Raw genomic sequence first — 20,307 nt, forward strand, 5'->3', positions numbered from 1 at the left:
GCGACTGTTAGAGGCATATGATTGCTGAATAACACAGCCATCATCTGCCGAGAAAGATGCAGACTCTGCGTGTGAGCCTGCAAGAAATGCGGGGAGCAGAATTATGACGGATATAGTCCTTCATAAGTTAAGATGCATTTCTTAGTTAAAGAGTGACCGTCATTAACTGTATTTTCTAGACTATATGACGCACTTTTTAACAACAAAAATTCTTGCTCAGTATTGTGTGCGTCCTATAGACCAGAAGCAGCGTCCTATCAAGTATGCTTATCATGTGTCTGGCACCTGCCGGAGCAGATTTCAGCTGATCGTGGGGGTGCCAGGTGTCAGACCCTCCGATCTCATACTGATGAGCTGTCTTACAGATAGGTCATCAATTCTTAAGTCCCAAATAACCCTTTAAGGGGACTGGGAATGAAATCACCACCAAGGCCCCAACAGAATAATAAATATGTCCTTGTATAAACTGTTGGTTCATTATAAGCTCATTGTCTACACAATGCAGAAATGAATGATTTATACAGGGGCATCTTTATAAACTCATTACACAGTGGTATTTCACAATGCTGGTGGTTTAGGGGCCTGAAATGAAGTGATGGGTTACCTTTAATACATACATGAATATTCACACACATACACACTCACTTCAACACACACATACATACACACACACACACACACACACATACACACATACACTCATCTCAACACACACATACATACACACACAAACACACAGACAGAAATACACACTCACCTCTATACACATACAATAAACACACGTGCACACACCCCTTCAGTGCTGCAGTGCTCAGTACACAAACACACAGACCGTTAGTCCAGGGACACACAAACCATCACACAGCCACCCCTTTATTGAAGGGGTCACAGATACACACCCCTTCAGTGCTGGGGTCACAGACACACATCCCTTTGGTACTGAGGTCACACAAACAGACACCAACACACACCTTCAGTGCTGGAGCCACACACACAGCCCTTCAGTGCTGCATTTCAGGGGACATGTACACATGTGCCAAACACACGTGCACACACACCTTCAGTGCTGCAGTGTTGAAGACAGAAACACACTCCCCATTAGAGCAGGGACACACAAACCATCACACAGCCACCCCTTTATTGATGGGGCCATAGAGACACACCCCTTCATTGCTGGGTTCACAGACACACATCCCTTTGGTGCTGAGGTCACACAAACAGACACAGACACACACCTTCAGTGCTGGGGCCACAGACACAGCCCTTCAGTGCTGCATTTCAGGGGACATGTACACGTGTGCTAAACACACGTGCGTACACCCCTTCAGTGCTGCAGTGTTGAGGAAACAAGCACACACCCCATTAGTGCAGGGACACGCAAACCATCACACAGCCTCCCAGTTATTGATGGGGCCATAGAGACACACATCTTTATTGCTGGGGTCACAGACACACATCCCTTTGGTGCTGAGGTCACACAAACAGACACAGACACACACCTTCCGTGCTGGGGCCACACACACAGCCCTTCAGTGCTGCATTTCTGGAGACATGTACATGTGTGCCAAACACACGTGCACACAACCCTTCAGTGCTGCAGTGTTGAGGACACAATACACACCCCATTAGTGCAGGGACACACAAACCATCACACAGCCACCCCTTTATTAATGGGGCCATAGAGACACAGCCCTTCATTGCTGGGGTCACAGACACACATCCCTTTGGTGCTGAGGTCACACAAACAGACACAGACACACACCTTCAGTGCTGGGGCCACACACACAGCCCTTCAGTGCTGCATTTCAGGGAACATGTACACGTGTGCCAAACACACGTGCACACACCCCTTCAGTGTTGCAGTGATGAGGAAACAAGCACACACCCCATTAGTGCAGGGACACATAAACCATCACACAGCCACCCCGTTATTGATGGGGCCATAGAGACACACATCTTTATTGCTGGGGTCACAGACACACATCCCTTTGGTGCTGAGGTCACACAAACAGACACACACCTTCAGTGCTGGGGCCACACACACAGACCTTCAGTGCTGCATTTCTGGAGACATGTACATGTGTGCCAAACACACGTGCACACACCCCTTCAGTGCTGCAGTGTTGAGGACACAAACACACACCCCATTAGTGCAGGGACACACAAACCATCACACAGCCACCCCTTTATTGATGGGGCCATAGAGACACAACCCCTTCATTGCTGGGGTCACAGACACACATCCCTTTGGTGCTGAGGTCACACAAACAGACACACACCTTCAGTGTTGGGGCCACCCACACAGTCCTTCAGTGCTGCATTTCAGGGGACATGTACACATGTGCCAAACACACGTGCACACACCCCTTTAGTGCTGCGGTGTTGAGGAAACAAGCACACACCTCATTAGTGCAGGGACACGCAAACCATCACACAGCCTCCCCGTTATTGATGGGGCCATAGAGACACACATCTTTATTGCTGGGGTCACAGACACACATCCCTTTGGTGCTGAGGTCACACAAACAGACACAGACACACACCTTCAGTGCTGGGGCCACATACACAGCCCTTCAGTGCTGCATTTCAGGGGACATGTACACGTGTGCCAAACACACGTGCACACACCCCTTCAGTGCTGCAGTGTTGAGGACACAAACACACACCCCATTAGTGCAGGGACACACAAACCATCACACATCCACCCCTTTATTGATGGGGTCACAGAGACACCCCTTCATTTCTGGGGTCACAGACACACATCCCTTTGGTGCTGAGGTCACACAAACAGACACAGACACACACCTTCAGTGCTGGGGCCACACACACAGCCCTTCAGTGCTGAATTTCAGGGAACATGTACACGTGTGCCAAACACACGTGCACACACCCCTTCAGTGTTGCAGTGATGAGGAAACAAGCACACACCCCATTAGTGCAGGGACACACAAAGCATCGCACAGCCACCCCGTTATTGATGGGGTCATAGAGACACACATCTTTATTGCTGGGGTCACAGACACACATCCCTTTGGTGCTGAGGTCACACAAACAGACACAGACACGCACTTTCAGTGCTGGGGCCACACACACAGCCCTTAAGTGCCGCATTTCTGGAGACATGTACATGTGTGCCAAACACACGTGCACACACCCCTTCAGTGCTGCAGTGTTGAGGACACAAACACACACCTCATTAGTGCAGGGACACACAAACCATCACACAGCCACCCCTTTATTGATGGGGCCATAGAGACACAACCCCTTCATTGCTGGGGTCACAGACACACATCCGTTTGGTGCTGAGGTCACACAAACAGACACACACCTTCAGTGCTGGGGCCACCCACACAGTCCTTCATTGCTGCATTTCAGGGGACATGTACACGTGTGCCAAACACACGTGCACACACCCCTTTAGTGCTGCGGTGTTGAGGAAACAAGCACACACCTCCTTATTGCAGGGACACGCAAACCATCACACAGCCTCCCCGTTATTGATGGGGCTATAGAGACACACATCTTTATTGCTGGGGTCACAGACACACATCCCTTTGGTGCTGAGGTCACACAAACAGACACAAACACACATCTTCAGTGGTGGGGCCACATGCACAGCCCTTCAGTGCTGCATTTCAGGGAACATGTACACGTGTGCCAAACACACGTGCACACACCCCTTCAGTGCTGCAGTGTTGAGGACACAAACACACACCCCATTAGTGCAGGGACACACAAACCATCACACAGCCACCCCTTTATTAATGGGGCCATAGAGACACAGCCCTTCATTGCTGGGGTCACAGACACACATCCCTTTGGTGCTGAGGTCACACAAACAGACACAGACACACACCTTCAGTGCTGGGGCCACACACACAGCCCTTCAGTGCTGCATTTCAGGGAACATGTACACGTGTGCCAAACACACGTGCACACACCCCTTCAGTGTTGCAGTGATGAGGAAACAAGCACACACCCCATTAGTGCAGGGACACACAAACCATCGCACAGCCACCCCGTTATTGATGGGGCCATAGAGACACACATCTTTATTGCTGGGGTCACAGACACACATCCCTTTGGTGCTGAGGTCACACAAACAGACACAGACACACACTTTCAGTTTCTGGGGCCACACACACAGCCCTTAAGTGCCGCATTTCTGGAGACATGTACATGTGTGCCAAACACACATGCACACAACCCTTCAGTGCTGCAGTGTTGAGGACACAAACACACACCCCATTAGTGCAGGGACACACAAACCATCACACAGCCACCCCTTTATTGATGGGGCCATAGAGACACAACCCCTTCATTGCTGGTGTCACAGACACACATCCCTTTGGTGCTGAGGTCACACAAACAGACACAGACACACACTTTCCGTGCTGGGGCCACACACACAGCCCTTAAGTGCTGCATTTCAGGGGATATGTACACGTGTGCCAAACACACGTGCACACACCCCTTTAGTGCTGCGGTGTTGAGGAAACAAGCACACACCTCATTAGTGCAGGGACACGCAAACCATCACACAGCCTCCCCGTTATTGATGGGGCCATAGAGACACACATCTTTATTGCTGGGGTCACAGACACACATCCCTTTGGTGCTGAGGTCACACAAACAGACACACACCATCAGTGCTGGGGCCACACACACAGCCCTTCAGTGCTACATTTCTGGAGACATGTACATGTGTGCCAAACACACGTGCACACTCCCTTTCAGTGCTGCAGTGTTGAGGACACAAACACACACCCCATTAGTGCAGGGACACACAAACCATCACACATGCACCCCTTTATTGATGGGGTCACAGAGACACCCCTTCATTTCTGGGGTTACAGACACACATCCCTTTGGTGTTGAGGTCACACAAACAGACACAGACACACACCTTCAGTGCTGGGGCCACACACACAGCCCTTCAGTGCTGCATTTCAGGTAACATGTACACGTGTGCCAAACACACGTGCACACACCCCTTGTTGCAGTGATGAGGAAACAAGCACACACCCCATTAGTGCAGGGACACACAAACCATCACACAGCCACCCCGTTATTGATGGGGCCATAGAGACACACATCTTTATTGCTGGGGTCACAGACACACATCCCTTTGGTGCTGAGGTCACACAAACAGACACACACCTTCAGTGCTGGGGCCACACACACAGTCCTTCAGTGCTGCATTTCAGGGGATATGTACACGTGTGCCAAACACACGTGCACACACCCCTTTAGTGCTGCGGTGTTGAGGACACAAACACGCACCCCATTAGTGCAGGGACACACAAACCATCACACATGCACCCCTTTATTGATGGGGTCACAGAGACACCCATTCATTTCTGGGGTCACAGACACACATCCCTGCGGTGTTGAGGACACAAACACACACCCCATTAGTGCAGGGACACACAAACCATCACATATGCACCCCTTTATTGATGGGGTCACAGAGACACCCCTTCATTTCTGGGGTCACAGACACACATCCCTTTGGTGCTGAGGTCACACAAACAGACACAGACACACACCTTCAGTGCTGGGGCCACACACACAGCCCTTCAGTGCTACATTTCTGGAGACATGTACATGTGTGCCAAACACACGTGCACACTCCCCTTCAGTGCTGCAGTGTTGAGGACACAAACACACACCCCATTAGTGCAGGGACACACAAACCATCACACAGCCACCCCTTTATTAATGGGGCCATAGAGACACGGCCCTTCATTGCTGGGGTCACAGACACACATCCATCTGGTGCTGAGGTCACACAAACAGACACAGACACACACCTTCAGTGCTGGAGCCACACACACAGCCCTTCAGTGCTGCATTTCAGGGGAGATGTACACGTGTGCCAAACACACGTGCACACACCCCTTCAGTGTTGCAGTGTTGAGGACACAAACACACACCCCATTAGTGCAGGGACACACAAACCATCACACATGCACCCCTTTATTGATGGGGTCACAGAGACACCCCTTCATTTCTGGGGTCACAGACACACATCCCTTTGGTGCTGAGGTCACACAAACAGACACAGACACACACCTTCAGTGCTGGGGCCACACACACAGCCCTTCAGTGCTCCATTTCTGGAGACATGTACATCTGTACCAAACACACGTGCACACTCCCCTTCAGTGCTGCAGTGTTGAGGACACAAACACACACCCCATTAGTGCAGGGACACACAAACCATCCCACAGCCACCCCGTTATTGATGGGGCCATAGAGACACACATCTTTATTGCTGGGGTCACAGACACACATCCCTTTGGTGCTAAGGTCACACAAACAGACACACACCTTCAGTGCTGGGGCCACCCACACAGTCCTTCAGTGTTGCATTTCAGGGGAGATGTACACGTGTGCCAAACACACGTGCACACACCCCTTTAGTGCTGCGGTGTTGAGGAAACAAGCACACACCTCCTTAGTGCAGGGACACGCAAACCATCACACAGCCTCCCCGTTATTGATGGGGCTATAGAGACACACATCTTTATTGCTGGGGTCACAGACACACATCCCTTTGGTGCTGAGGTCACACAAACAGACACAGACACACACCTTCAGTGCTGGGGCCACATGCACAGCCCTTCAGTGCTGCATTTCAGGGAACATGTACACATGTGCCAAACACACGTGCACACACCCCTTCAGTGCTGCAGTGTTGAGGACACAAACACACACCCCATTAGTGCAGGGACACACAAACCATCACACATCCACCCCTTTATTGATGGGGTCACAGAGACACCCCTTCATTTCTGGGGTCACAGACACACATCCCTTTGGTGCTGAGGTCACACAAACAGACACAAACACACACCTTCAGTGCTGGGGCCACACACACAGCCCTTCAGTGTTACATTTCTGGAGACATGTACATGTGTGCCAAACACACGTGCACACTCCCCTTCAGTGCTGCAGTGTTGAGGACACAAACACACACCCCATTAGTGCAGGGACACACAAACCACCACACAGCCACCCCTTTATTAATGGGGCCATAGAGACACAGCCCTTCATTGCTGGGGTCACAGACACACGTCCCTTTGGTGCTGAGGTCACACAAACAGACACAGACACACACCTTCAGTGCTGGGGCCACACACACAGCCCTTCAGTGCTGCATTTCAGGGGACATGTACACGTGTGCCAAACACACGTGCACACACCCCTTTAGTGCTGCGGTGTTGAGGAAACAAGCACACATCTCATTAGTGCAGGGACACGCAAACCATCACACAGCCTCCCCGTTATTGATGGGGCCATAGAGACACACATCTTTATTGCTGGGGTCACAGACACACATCCCTTTGGTGCTGAGGTCACACAAACAGACACACACCATCAGTGCTGGGGCCACACACACAGCCCTTCAGTGCTACATTTCTGGAGACATGTACATGTGTGCCAAACACACGTGCACACTCCCTTTCAGTGCTGCAGTGTTGAAGACACAAACACACACCCCATTAGTGCAGGGACACACAAACCATCACACATGCACCCCTTTATTTATGGGGTCACAGAGACACCCCTTCATTTCTGGGGTCACAGACACACATCCCTTTGGTGTTGAGGTCACACAAACAGACACAGACACACACCTTCAGTGCTGGGGCCACACACACAGCCCTTCAGTGCTGCATTTCAGGTAATATGTACACGTGTGCCAAACACACGTGCACACACCCCTTGTTGCAATGATGAGGAAACAAGCACACACCCAATTAGTGCAGGGACACACAAACCATCACACAGCCACCCCGTTATTGATGGGACCATAGAGACACACATCTTTATTGCTGGGGTCACAGACACACATCCCTTTGGTGCTGAGGTCACACAAACAGACACACACCTTCAGTGCTGGGGCCACACACACACAGTCCTTCAGTGCTGCATTTCAGGGGATATGTACACGTGTGCCAAACACACGTGCACACACCCCTTTAGTGCTGCGGTGTTGAGGACACAAACACGCACCCCATTAGTGCAGGGACACACAAACCATCACACATGCACCCCTTTATTGATGGGGTCACAGAGACACCCCTTCATTTCTGGGGTCACAGACACACATCCCTTTGGTGCTGAGATCACACAAACAGACACAGACACAGACCTTCAGTGCTGGGGCCACACTCACAGCCCTTCAGTGCTACATTTCTGGAGACATGTACATGTGTGCCAAACACACGTGCACACTCCCCTTCAGTGCTGCAGTGTTGAGGACACAAACACACACCCCATTAGTGCAGGGACACACAAACCATCACACAGCCACCCCTTTATTAATGGGGCCATAGAGACACAGCCCTTCATTGCTGGGGTCACAGACACACATCCCTTTGGTGCTGAGGTCACACAAACAGACACAGACACACACCTTCAGTGCTGGAGCCACACACACAGCCCTTCAGTGCTGCATTTCAGGGAAGATGTACACGTGTGCCAAACACACGTGCACACACCCCTTCAGTGTTGCAGTGTTGAGGACACAAACACACACCCCATTAGTGCAGGGACACACAAACCATCACATATGCACCCCTTTATTGATGGGGCCATAGAGACACACATCTTTATTGCTGGGGTCACAGACACACATCCCTTTGGTGCTGAGGTCACACAAACAGACACAGTCACACACCTTCAGTGCTGGGGCCACACACACATCCCTTCAGTGCTGCATTTCAGGGACATGTACACATGTGCCAAACACACGTGCACACACCCCTTCAGTGCTGCAGTGTTGAGGACACAAACACACACCCCATTAGTGCAGGGACACACCAACCATCACACAGCCACCCCTTTATTGGTGGGGTCATAGGCACACATCCCTTTATTGGTGGGGTCAGAGACACACATCCCTTTGGTGCTGAGGTCACACAAACAGACACAGTCACACACCTTCAGTGCTGGGGCCACACACACAGCCCTTAAGTGCCGCATTTCTGGAGACATGTACATGTGTGCCAAACACACATGCACACAACCCTTCAGTGCTGCAGTGTTGAGGACACAAACACACACCCCATTAGTGCAGGGACACACAAACCATCACACAGCCACCCCTTTATTGATGGGGCCATAGAGACACAACCCCTTCATTGCTGGTGTCACAGACACACATCCCTTTGGTGCTGAGGTCACACAAACAGACACAGACACACACTTTCCGTGCTGGGGCCACACACACAGCCCTTAAGTGCTGCATTTCTGGAGACATGTACATGTGTGCCAAACACACGTGCACACACCCCTTCAGTGCTGCAGTGCTGAGGACACAAACACACACCCCATTAGTGCAGGGACACACAAACCATCACACAGCCACCCCTTTATTGATGGGGCCATAGAGACACAACCCCTCCATTGCTGGGGTCACAGACACACATCCCTTTGGTGCGGAGGTCACACAAACAGACACACACCTTCAGTGCTGGGGCCACCCACACAGTCCTTCAGTGCTGCATTTCAGGGGATATGTACACGTGTGCCAAACACACGTGCACACACCCCTTTAGTGCTGCGGTGTTGAGGAAACAAGCACACACCTCATTAGTGCAGGGACACGCAAACCATCACACAGCCTCCCCGTTATTGATGGGGCCATAGAGACACACATCTTTATTGCTGGGGTCACAGACACACATCCCTTTGGTGCTGAGGTCACACAAACAGACACACACCATCAGTGCTGGGGCCACACACACAGCCCTTCAGTGCTACATTTCTGGAGACATGTACATGTGTGCCAAACACACGTGCACACTCCCTTTCAGTGCTGCAGTGTTGAGGACACAAACACACACCCCATTAGTGCAGGGACACACAAACCATCACACATGCACCCCTTTATTGATGGGGTCACAGAGACACCCCTTCATTTCTGGGGTTACAGACACACATCCCTTTGGTGTTGAGGTCACACAAACAGACACAGACACACACCTTCAGTGCTGGGGCCACACACACAGCCCTTCAGTGCTGCATTTCAGGTAACATGTACACGTGTGCCAAACACACGTGCACACACCCCTTGTTGCAGTGATGAGGAAACAAGCACACACCCCATTAGTGCAGGGACACACAAACCATCACACAGCCACCCCGTTATTGATGGGGCCATAGAGACACACATCTTTATTGCTGGGGTCACAGACACACATCCCTTTGGTGCTGAGGTCACACAAACAGACACACACCTTCAGTGCTGGGGCCACACACACAGTCCTTCAGTGCTGCATTTCAGGGGATATGTACACGTGTGCCAAACACACGTGCACACACCCCTTTAGTGCTGCGGTGTTGAGGACACAAACACGCACCCCATTAGTGCAGGGACACACAAACCATCACACATGCACCCCTTTATTGATGGGGTCACAGAGACACCCATTCATTTCTGGGGTCACAGACACACATCCCTGCGGTGTTGAGGACACAAACACACACCCCATTAGTGCAGGGACACACAAACCATCACACAGCCACCCCTTTATTAATGGGGCCATAGAGACACAGCCCTTCATTGCTGGGGTCACAGACACACATCCCTTTGGTGCTGAGGTCACACAAACAGACACAGACACACACCTTCAGTGCTGGAGCCACACACACAGCCCTTCAGTGCTGCATTTCAGGGGAGATGTACACGTGTGCCAAACACACGTGCACACACCCCTTCAGTGTTGCAGTGTTGAGGACACAAACACACACCCCATTAGTGCAGGGACACGCAAACCATCACACAGCCTCCCCGTTATTGATGGGGCCATAGAGACACACATCTTTATTGCTGGGGTCACAGACACACATCCCTTTGGTGCTGAGGTCACACAAACAGACACAGTCACACACCTTCAGTGCTGGGGCCACACACACATCCCTTCAGTGCTGCATTTCAGGGACATGTACACATGTGCCAAACACACGTGCACACACCCCTTTAGTGCTGCGGTGTTGAGAAAACGAGCACACACCCCATTAGTGCAGGGACACACAAACCATCACACATGCACCCCTTTATTGATGGGGTCACAGAGACACCCCTTCATTTCTGGGGTCACAGACACACATCCCTTTGGTGCTGAGGTCACACAAACAGACACAGACACTCACCTTCAGTGCTGGGGCCACACACACAGCCCTTCAGTGCTACATTTCTGGAGACATGTACATGTGTGCCAAACACACGTGCACACTCCCCTTCAGTGCTGCAGTGTTGAGGACACAAACACACACCCCATTAGTGCAGGGACACACAAACCATCACACAGCCACCCCTTTATTAATGGGGCCATAGAGACACAGCCCTTCATTGCTGGGGTCACAGACACACATCCCTTTGGTGCTGAGGTCACATAAACAGACACAGACACACACCTTCAGTGCTGGAGCCACACACACAGCCCTTCAGTGCTGCATTTCAGGGGCGATGTACACGTGTGCCAAACACACGTGCACACACCCCTTCAGTGCTGCAGTGTTGAGGAAACAAGCACACACCCCATTAGTGCAGGGACACGCAAACCATCACACAGCCTCCCCGTTATTGATGGGACCATAGAGACACACATCTTTATTGCTGGGGTCACAGACACACATCCCTTTGGTGCTGAGGTCACACAAACAGACACAGTCACACACCTTCAGTGCTGGGGCCACACACACATCCCTTCAGTGCTGCATTTCAGGGACATGTACACATGTGCCAAACACACGTGCACACACCCCTTTAGTGCTGCGGTGTTGAGAAAACAAGCACACACCCCATTAGTGCAGGGACACACAAACCATCACACATGCACCCCTTTATTGATGGGGTCACAGAGACACCCCTTCATTTCTGGGGTCACAGACACACATCCCTTTGGTGCTGAGGTCACACAAACAGACACAGACACTCACCTTCAGTGCTGGGGCCACACACACAGCCCTTCAGTGCTACATTTCTGGAGACATGTACATGTGTGCCAAACACACGTGCACACTCCCCTTCAGTGCTGCAGTGTTGAGGACACAAACACACACCCCATTAGTGCAGGGACACACAAACCATCACACAGCCACCCCTTTATTAATGGGGCCATAGAGACACAGCCCTTCATTGCTGGGGTCACAGACACACATCCCTTTGGTGCTGAGGTCACATAAACAGACACAGACACACACCTTCAGTGCTGGAGCCACACACACAGCCCTTCAGTGCTGCATTTCAGGGGAGATGTACATGTGTGCCAAACACACGTGCACACACCCCTTCAGTGCTGCAGTGTTGAGGAAACAAGCACACACCCCATTAGTGCAGGGACACGCAAACCATCACACAGCCTCCCCGTTATTGATGGGACCATAGAGACACACATCTTTATTGCTGGGGTCACAGACACACATCCCTTTGGTGCTGAGGTCACACAAACAGACACAGTCACACACCTTCAGTGCTGGGGCCACACACACATCCCTTCAGTGCTGCATTTCAGGGACATGTACACATGTGCCAAACACACGTGCACACACCCCTTCAGTGCTGCAGTGTTGAGGACACAAACACACACCCCATTAGTGCAGGGACACACAAACCATCACACAGCCACCCCTTTATTGGTGGGGTCATAGGCACACATCCCTTTATTGGTGGGGTCAGAGACACACATCCCTTTATTGGTGGGATCACAGACACACATCCTTCTAGTGCTGGGGTCACAGACACACATGCCTTTATTGGTGGGGTCACAGATACACATCCTTTTAGTGCTGGGGTCACAGACACACTTCCCTTTAGATCTGGGGTCACACAAACCTTCAATGCTGTGCCTACACACACAGTCACATGCACGCACACCTACCTTCTTGCTGAATCCCAAAAAGTCTACTCACTTGATAATTGCCAGACGTATGATAGTTACTCCACAGATCTCAGAACAGCCTTGAGGAAGGTCAGGAAGAAAGAAAACAATGCAGCTAATAATCATCTGGAAATATCGTGGGGATGAGGACACAGTCCATACAGCACACACTGCAGATCTCTTCCTGATCCTACTCTGCTGTTTGTGCTGTGACACAATGCTGTGCAGCCAGTCCTCCTCCCTTTCCGATGTGACCCGATCCCCAGCGTTCAGTGATGAGCTACTTACCTGGACTGGTCCTCTTCAAGCTGTGACACAAGATGGCTCAGGAATAGAACTTTGTACATTCTGTAGCAGTTATGATGTCATGTGAGGTCTATGATGTCATGTTCTCGGTGCTGTCATGTGCTTTGTGATGTCATCATAACGGACACTGCTGTTTTATGTATCAAGTTTACACTTCAGGAAATAAATTACTAAACAAAAAAGTCACAGACTGCAAATATCCCACAGCCCCATGTTATAATTCATGACAGCTATTTAAATGAACCTTTATTTTAATCCATATAACCTACTGCTATATGAAAAACACTCGAGACCTGAACTGGAATTTTAATTGTCGTGCATGCAGCATGTAAGAGCATGTTCATACATGGCCACTAGCCAGAAAAAAAACGAAGACAGAAATACAATACACAAACACCCTGCAATAAATAAATCGCAATAGTGCATGAAAATAATAAAGCGTACTTAGTTAACATAATTTTGATTGAAATAATGCGAAAGCCATCCCGTGTCGTCACGGCGACCCTTATGGGACAGTCCTAACTCTAATATTTAAAACTTTACCGATGGCTTTCACATTATTTTGATCACAATTCTGTTAACTAAGTCCCCTTTGTTATTTTCATGCACTAATTGCGGTTTATTTTACTGCAGGGGATTTGTGTATTGTGTTTCTGTCTTTGTCTTCTACTGCTATGTGAGTTACAGGAAAACACTGGACTAAAATCACTGACTGTGTAGGAATCCCCAATAAAATGTACATTTTATTTCCTTAAATAACATTTTCCTATACACACCTTACCTAATAATCGTGACATTTTGTGGAGCGTGCCAAATACTACTCTCCATTTAAAGTCTGCCAGCTGTGTTTTCTTGAACCTATTCACACTTGGTCGCAGACCAATACCACACTACAAGGCCAATGCCTAAAACCGTGGTCATCAGACGTGATCCCATATTACTGCCGTAAACATCCTGAAATTTTTGGGAACTGTCAAATATTATGCTCCATTTAACCCCTTTAAAGCATGGGGCGTAATAGTACGCACTAGGCTATCACCCCCGGTTCAGTGAGGGCTCCGGCGCTGAGCCCCCACTGAACCGGGCACATGTCGGCTGATTTATACAGCTGACATGTGCCCCCAACAGCCGCGGGTGGAATCGCAATCCACCCGCGGCTGTTAACATGTTAAATGCCGCTGTCAATCTCTGACAGCGGCATTTAACAGCGCTGCGCCGGAAGCGCATCACTTACCCCGCCCATCGGTGACCCCGTCACGTAATCGCGGGTCACTGATGGGTGGGCATGACAACTCTGGGTCTGCAGCAGACCCCAGTGATTGTCATGTACTGACGCTATGAGCGCCACCTAGTGGTCGGCGCTCATAGCACAGGAGCATTTCTGCTACATAGAGCTGATCTGCTCATCACCTCTATGTAGCAGAGGTGATTGGACAGTTGCTGCTTCTAGTCTCCTAATGAGACTATAGAAGCAAGCAAAAAGTGTACAAAAAAAATGTTTTTGAAAATATTAAAAAAAAATAAAAAATATATAAAAGTTTAAATCACCCCCCTTTCGCCCCATTCAAAATAAAATTCTAAAAATACCACCCACATACACATATTTGGTATTGCCGTGTTCAGAATCGCCCGATCTATCAATATAAAAAAGAATTAATCCGATCGGTAAACGGCGTAACGAGAAAAAAATTCTAAACGCCAGAATTATGTTTTTTGGTCGCCGCAACATTGCAATAAAATGCAATAACGGGTGATCAAAACATCGGATCTACCCCAAAATGGTATCAATAAAAACTTCAGCTCGGTGTGCAAAAAATAAACCCGGTCCCAGATCCCGAAAAATGGAGACGCTACGGGTCTTGTAAAATTGCGCCATTTTATTTTTTTAATTATGGCACTTTGCAAAGCACTTCATTAGTTTCTTTGGCGTCATATCCATAAAATGATGATATTAAAGTGGCCTCCAGACCCTGCTTTTCCCCAGTGCAGGAGCGTTGCTGGGGTCCTAAGAGATCAGGGACCCCAGCCCCAAAGTACATGTTTCCCCATATAACCTCCCTGCCACTTAAAAGAGGATTTATACATATATAATTACAGTATACCACTGCTACTAATCTAAAATACACTATACAAAGACCAATATTCCCAAAATTACTACTATACAAGGCCAAAATGATCCTGCTACACAATGTCCTCTACCATCACCCACCACACAGTGACTCCATATATGAAAGAAAACCCCGCAGGGTAAAAGACCATCAAAGGAGTCCAGGGACTATAAAATCTATCATATCTATTCAGCAATAGAACAATAAGATGATGGGGGAAGGGACACGACACATATGTGATTGTTAGACATGTAAGCAAAAAAAAGCAAGGCACGCAAGGAAGGGGCCATTCCAGGTATAATGGCTGTCTATAGTATCATCATGGGTATACTAAAATATCCCAAAATAGACACCGCACATATTCCACTGGGGGCAACAGTCATCATATGCAGGTGCATCTCACTAAATTAGAATATCATCAAAAAGTTAATTTATTTGAGTTCTTCAATACCAAAAGTGAAACTCCTATATTATATAGAGTCATTACAGACAGAGAGATCTATTTCAAGTGTTTATTTCTTTTAATGTTGACGATTATGGCTTACAGCCAATGAAAACACAAAAGTCATTATCTCAGTAAATTAGAATAATTAACATAAAACACCTGCAACGGCTTCCTAAGTGTTTAAAAATGTCCCATAGTCTGTTTCAGTAGGCTCCACAATCATGGGGAAAACTGCTGACTTGACAAATGCCAAGAAGGCAGTCATTAACACCATCCACAAGGTCCCAGAGTTCCAATTTTCCTTTGGAAATCAAGGTCCCAGAGTCTGGAGGAAGAGTGGAGAGGCCACAATCCAAGCTGCTTGAGGTCTAGGGTGAAGTTTCCACAATCACTGATGGTTTGGGGAGCCATGTCATCTGCTGGTGTAGGTCCACTGTGTTTTATCAACACCAAAGTCAGCGCAGCTGTCTACCAGGAAATTTTACAGCACTTCATGCTTCCCTCTGCTGACAAGCTTTTTGTAGATGGAAATGTCATTCTCCAGCAGGACTTGGCCCCTGTCCACACTGCCAAAAGTACCAATACCTGGTTTACACACAACAGTATCACTGTGCTTGATTGGCAGCAAACTCGCCTGACCTTAACCCCATAGAGAATCTATTATAGAGAAACTATGGGGTATTGTCAAGAGGAAGATAAGAGACACCAAACCAACAAAGCAGACAAGCTGAAGGCTGCCATCAAAACAACCTGGGCTTCCATAACACCTCAGCAGTGCCACAGGCTGATCGCCTCCATGCCACGCCGCATTGATGCAGTAATTGATGCAAAAGGAGCCTGACCAAGTATTGAGTGCATTTACTGAACATACATTTCAGTAGACCAACATTTCGGATTTTAAAAACATTTTTCAAGCTGATGTTATAAAGTATTTTAATTTACTGAGATAATGACTTTTGTGATTTCATTGGCTATAAGCCATAATGAGTGGCGTACCGCCAATGATGGCAGGCCACACCACTGCTATGGGGCCCGTGAGCCTCGGGGGAGCGAGGAGGATAGGTGAGTATTGGGGGGGTGGGAGGTTCCTGCGGCGGAGGAGCAGGCACACTCAGTAGCGGCTGCTGTAGCTACCACGTGTGCCCGCTGCTAAAGGGACATGAATATTACCTCTTCTCCACTTCCATGGGCGTGGAGAAGAGGGAATATTCATTCTCTTTAGTAGCGGGCACGGAGGAGCGCTGAGCCGTTCACCTGTTGGCATATTCACTCCTCTCCACGCCGGGACTATGAGCATTGACAAGCGTGAATATGCATTCTCTTTAGTAGCAGGCACTGTAAGCAGGAGCCACGGCTCAGCGCTCCTCCGTGCCCGCTACTAAAGAGAATGAATATTCCCTCTTCTCCACGCCCATGGAAGTGGAGAAGAGGTAATATTCATGTCCCTTTAGCAGCGGGCACACGTGGTAGCTACAGCAGCCGCTACTGAGTGTGCCCGCTCCTCCGCCGCCGCAACCTCCCACCCCCCAATACTCACCTATCCTCCTCGCTCCCCCGAGGCTCACGTGCTACATAGCAGTGGTGGGGCCTGAGGGTGTTCACTGCCAGATCCCCGACTATCAACTGATCGCCTGCAAGTCCTCATTTGGGGACAGAAGTTGTTCACACTTGGCATATTTTGTGATTCATGAGGGGAGGACAGTAGCCGGATATAGACTTTTTCTATAAAGTCAGATTAAAGGGGTTTTCAGGAATGAGGGGTGCCATATGTACCAGGATTGGGGGATGAGGGGTGCCATACACACCAGGATTGGTGATGAGGGAGCCATACATACCAGGATTGGGGGATGAGGGGGCCACACATAACAGGATTGGGGGATGAGGGGTACCATATGTACCAGGATTGAGGGATGAGGGGTGCCATACATACCAGGATTGGTGATGATGGAGCCATACATACCAGGATGGTGACATTTTACAGTAGCTGCTGCATTTCCTACCCTAGGCTTATACTCCACTCCATACGTTTTCCCAGTTTTTTTGTGGTAAAATTAGGGGCCTCAGCTTATACTCGGGTCGTCTTATTTAAAACATACGGTATTTTAAAATCAGTGAGTATGTGGTGCCCATAATACTGCCGGACTGTGTGGTGCATTATACTATATGAGGGCTGCATTTTACCCTTTGGGGTGTGAAATATACTGTATGGAGGACTATGGGGAGTGCATTATACTATATGGAGGATTATGGGGGGTGCATTATACTATATGGAGGATTTTGGAGGGTGCATTATACTATATGGAGGATTATGGGTGGCATATTATACTATATGGAAGTCTATGTGGGGTCATTATGATATTTTGAGGGCTATGTGGGGGGCCGTTATACTGTATGAAAGCAATTATACGGTGTGAAGGTTTGTGTGGGGTCCATCATACTGTTTGGAGGGCTAGTGTGGGCCATTATACTGTATGTAGGCCCATTATACTGTATGGAGGGCTGTGTGGGAGTCACAGTTGGGGAATCATACTGTGTTAGGGTCACCATACTTTGCCTTGGGAGTTGAAGTGGGGTACAATAAGGTCATTATACTGTTCATGTAGAGGCTAATGTGGAGGAATGCACCATGGGGTATCATACTGTGTTTGGGGGGCACTTTTATTGGCATCATACTTCATGGGGGCAATGAAAGAGGGATCTAGGACTTCAGTTGGAGGAACATTAGAAAAACGAAGTAAAGGCTGGAAAGTTGTGAGATCGGCTCTTCTGTGACACAGACAAATATTTCTTTATTTTTTTGGTGGGGGGGTCCAATTAGAGCTTCTGCTATGGGGCGTCATGATTTCTATGTGCGCCCCTGGCCATAATCATCAACATTAACAGAAATAAACACTTGAAATAGATCACTTTGATTGTAATGACTTTATAGAATATATGAGTTTCATTTTCACCATTGAAGAACTAAAATAAATAAACTTTTTAATGATATTCTAATTTAGTGAGATGCACCTGTATATATAAGGGGTGTGAGTGTCATCATACTATAAGGGGCTATGAGAGTCATCATGCTATATATAAGGGGCAGTGGGGCCAGCATATTATATAAAATGGGGAGTGGGTGCCAGAATACAGTTTATAAGGGGCCGTGGGGCCATCATACAGTATAAAGGGAGCTGTAAGGGCCATAATATAGTGTACAAGTGGGTGTGGGGGCCATCATACAGTACTGTATATATGGGGCTGTGAGGGCCATTATACAGGATATAGGTAGTTGTAGGGACAATCATGCCAGTTATAAGGAGTTATAGAGACCATCATACAGTGCATAGGGAGCTGTGGGGACCATCAGACAATGCATAGGGAGCTGTGGAGACCATCATACAGTGCATAGGTAGCTTTGGGGACCATTATGCAGTGCATAGGGAGCGTGGGGACCATTATGCAGTGCATAGGGAGATGTGGGGACCTTTATACAGGGCAAAGGGAGCTGTGGGGACCATTATGCAGTGCATAGGGAGCTGTGGGGACCATTATGCAGTGCATAGGGAGCTGTGGGGACCATTATGCAGTGCATAGGGAGCTGTGGGGACCATTATGCAGTGCATAGGGAGCTGTGGGGACCATTATGCAGTGCGTAGGCAGCTGTGGGGACCATTATGCAGTGCATATGGAGCTGTGGGGACCATTATGCAGTGCATAGGGAGTTGTAGGGACCATCATACAGAGCGTAGGGAGCTGTGGGGAGTATCATACAGTACTTAAGGAGCCGTGGGGACCATCATACAGTGTATAAGGAGCCGTGGGGACCATCATACAGTGTATAAGGAGCCGTGGGGACCATCATACAGTGTATAAGGAGCCGTGAGGACCATCATACAGTGCATAAGGAGCTGCAGGGACCATCATACAATGCGTAGAGAGCTGTGGGGACCATCAGAAAATGCATAGGGAGCTGTGGAAACCATCATACAGTGCCTGAGGAGCTGTGGGGACCATCATACAGTGCATAGGGAGATGTGGGGACCATCATACCGAGCGTAGGGAGCTGCGGGGACCATCATACAGTACATAAGGAGCCATGGGGACCATCATACAGTGTATAAGGAGCCATGGGGACCATCATTCAGTGCATGAGGAGCTGCGGAGACCATCATACAGTGCGTAGAGAGCTATGAGGACAATCATACAATGCATAGGGAGCTGTGGAGACCATCATACAATGCATAGGGAGCTGTGAAGACCATCATACAGTGCATAGGGCACTGTGGGGACCATCATACAGAGCATAGGGAGCTGTGGGGACCATCATACAGAGCATAGGGAGCTGTGGGGACCATCATACAGTGTCTAGGGAGCTGTGGGGACACTCATACAGTATCTAAGGAGCTGTGGGGACCATCATACAGTGTGTAGGGAGCTGTGGGGACCATCATACAGTGTATAGGGAAGTATGAGGACCATCATACAGTATCTAAGGAGCAAGGAGCTGTGGGGACCATCATACAGTGCATAGTGAGCTGTGGGGACCATCATACAGAGCGTAGATAGCTGT

Source organism: Phyllobates terribilis, unplaced genomic scaffold (genome assembly GCF_046119375.1).
Source record: "Phyllobates terribilis strain yellow unplaced genomic scaffold, ASM4611937v1 Scaffold_116__1_contigs__length_5312468, whole genome shotgun sequence".
NCBI classification, from domain to species: domain Eukaryota; kingdom Metazoa; phylum Chordata; class Amphibia; order Anura; family Dendrobatidae; genus Phyllobates; species Phyllobates terribilis.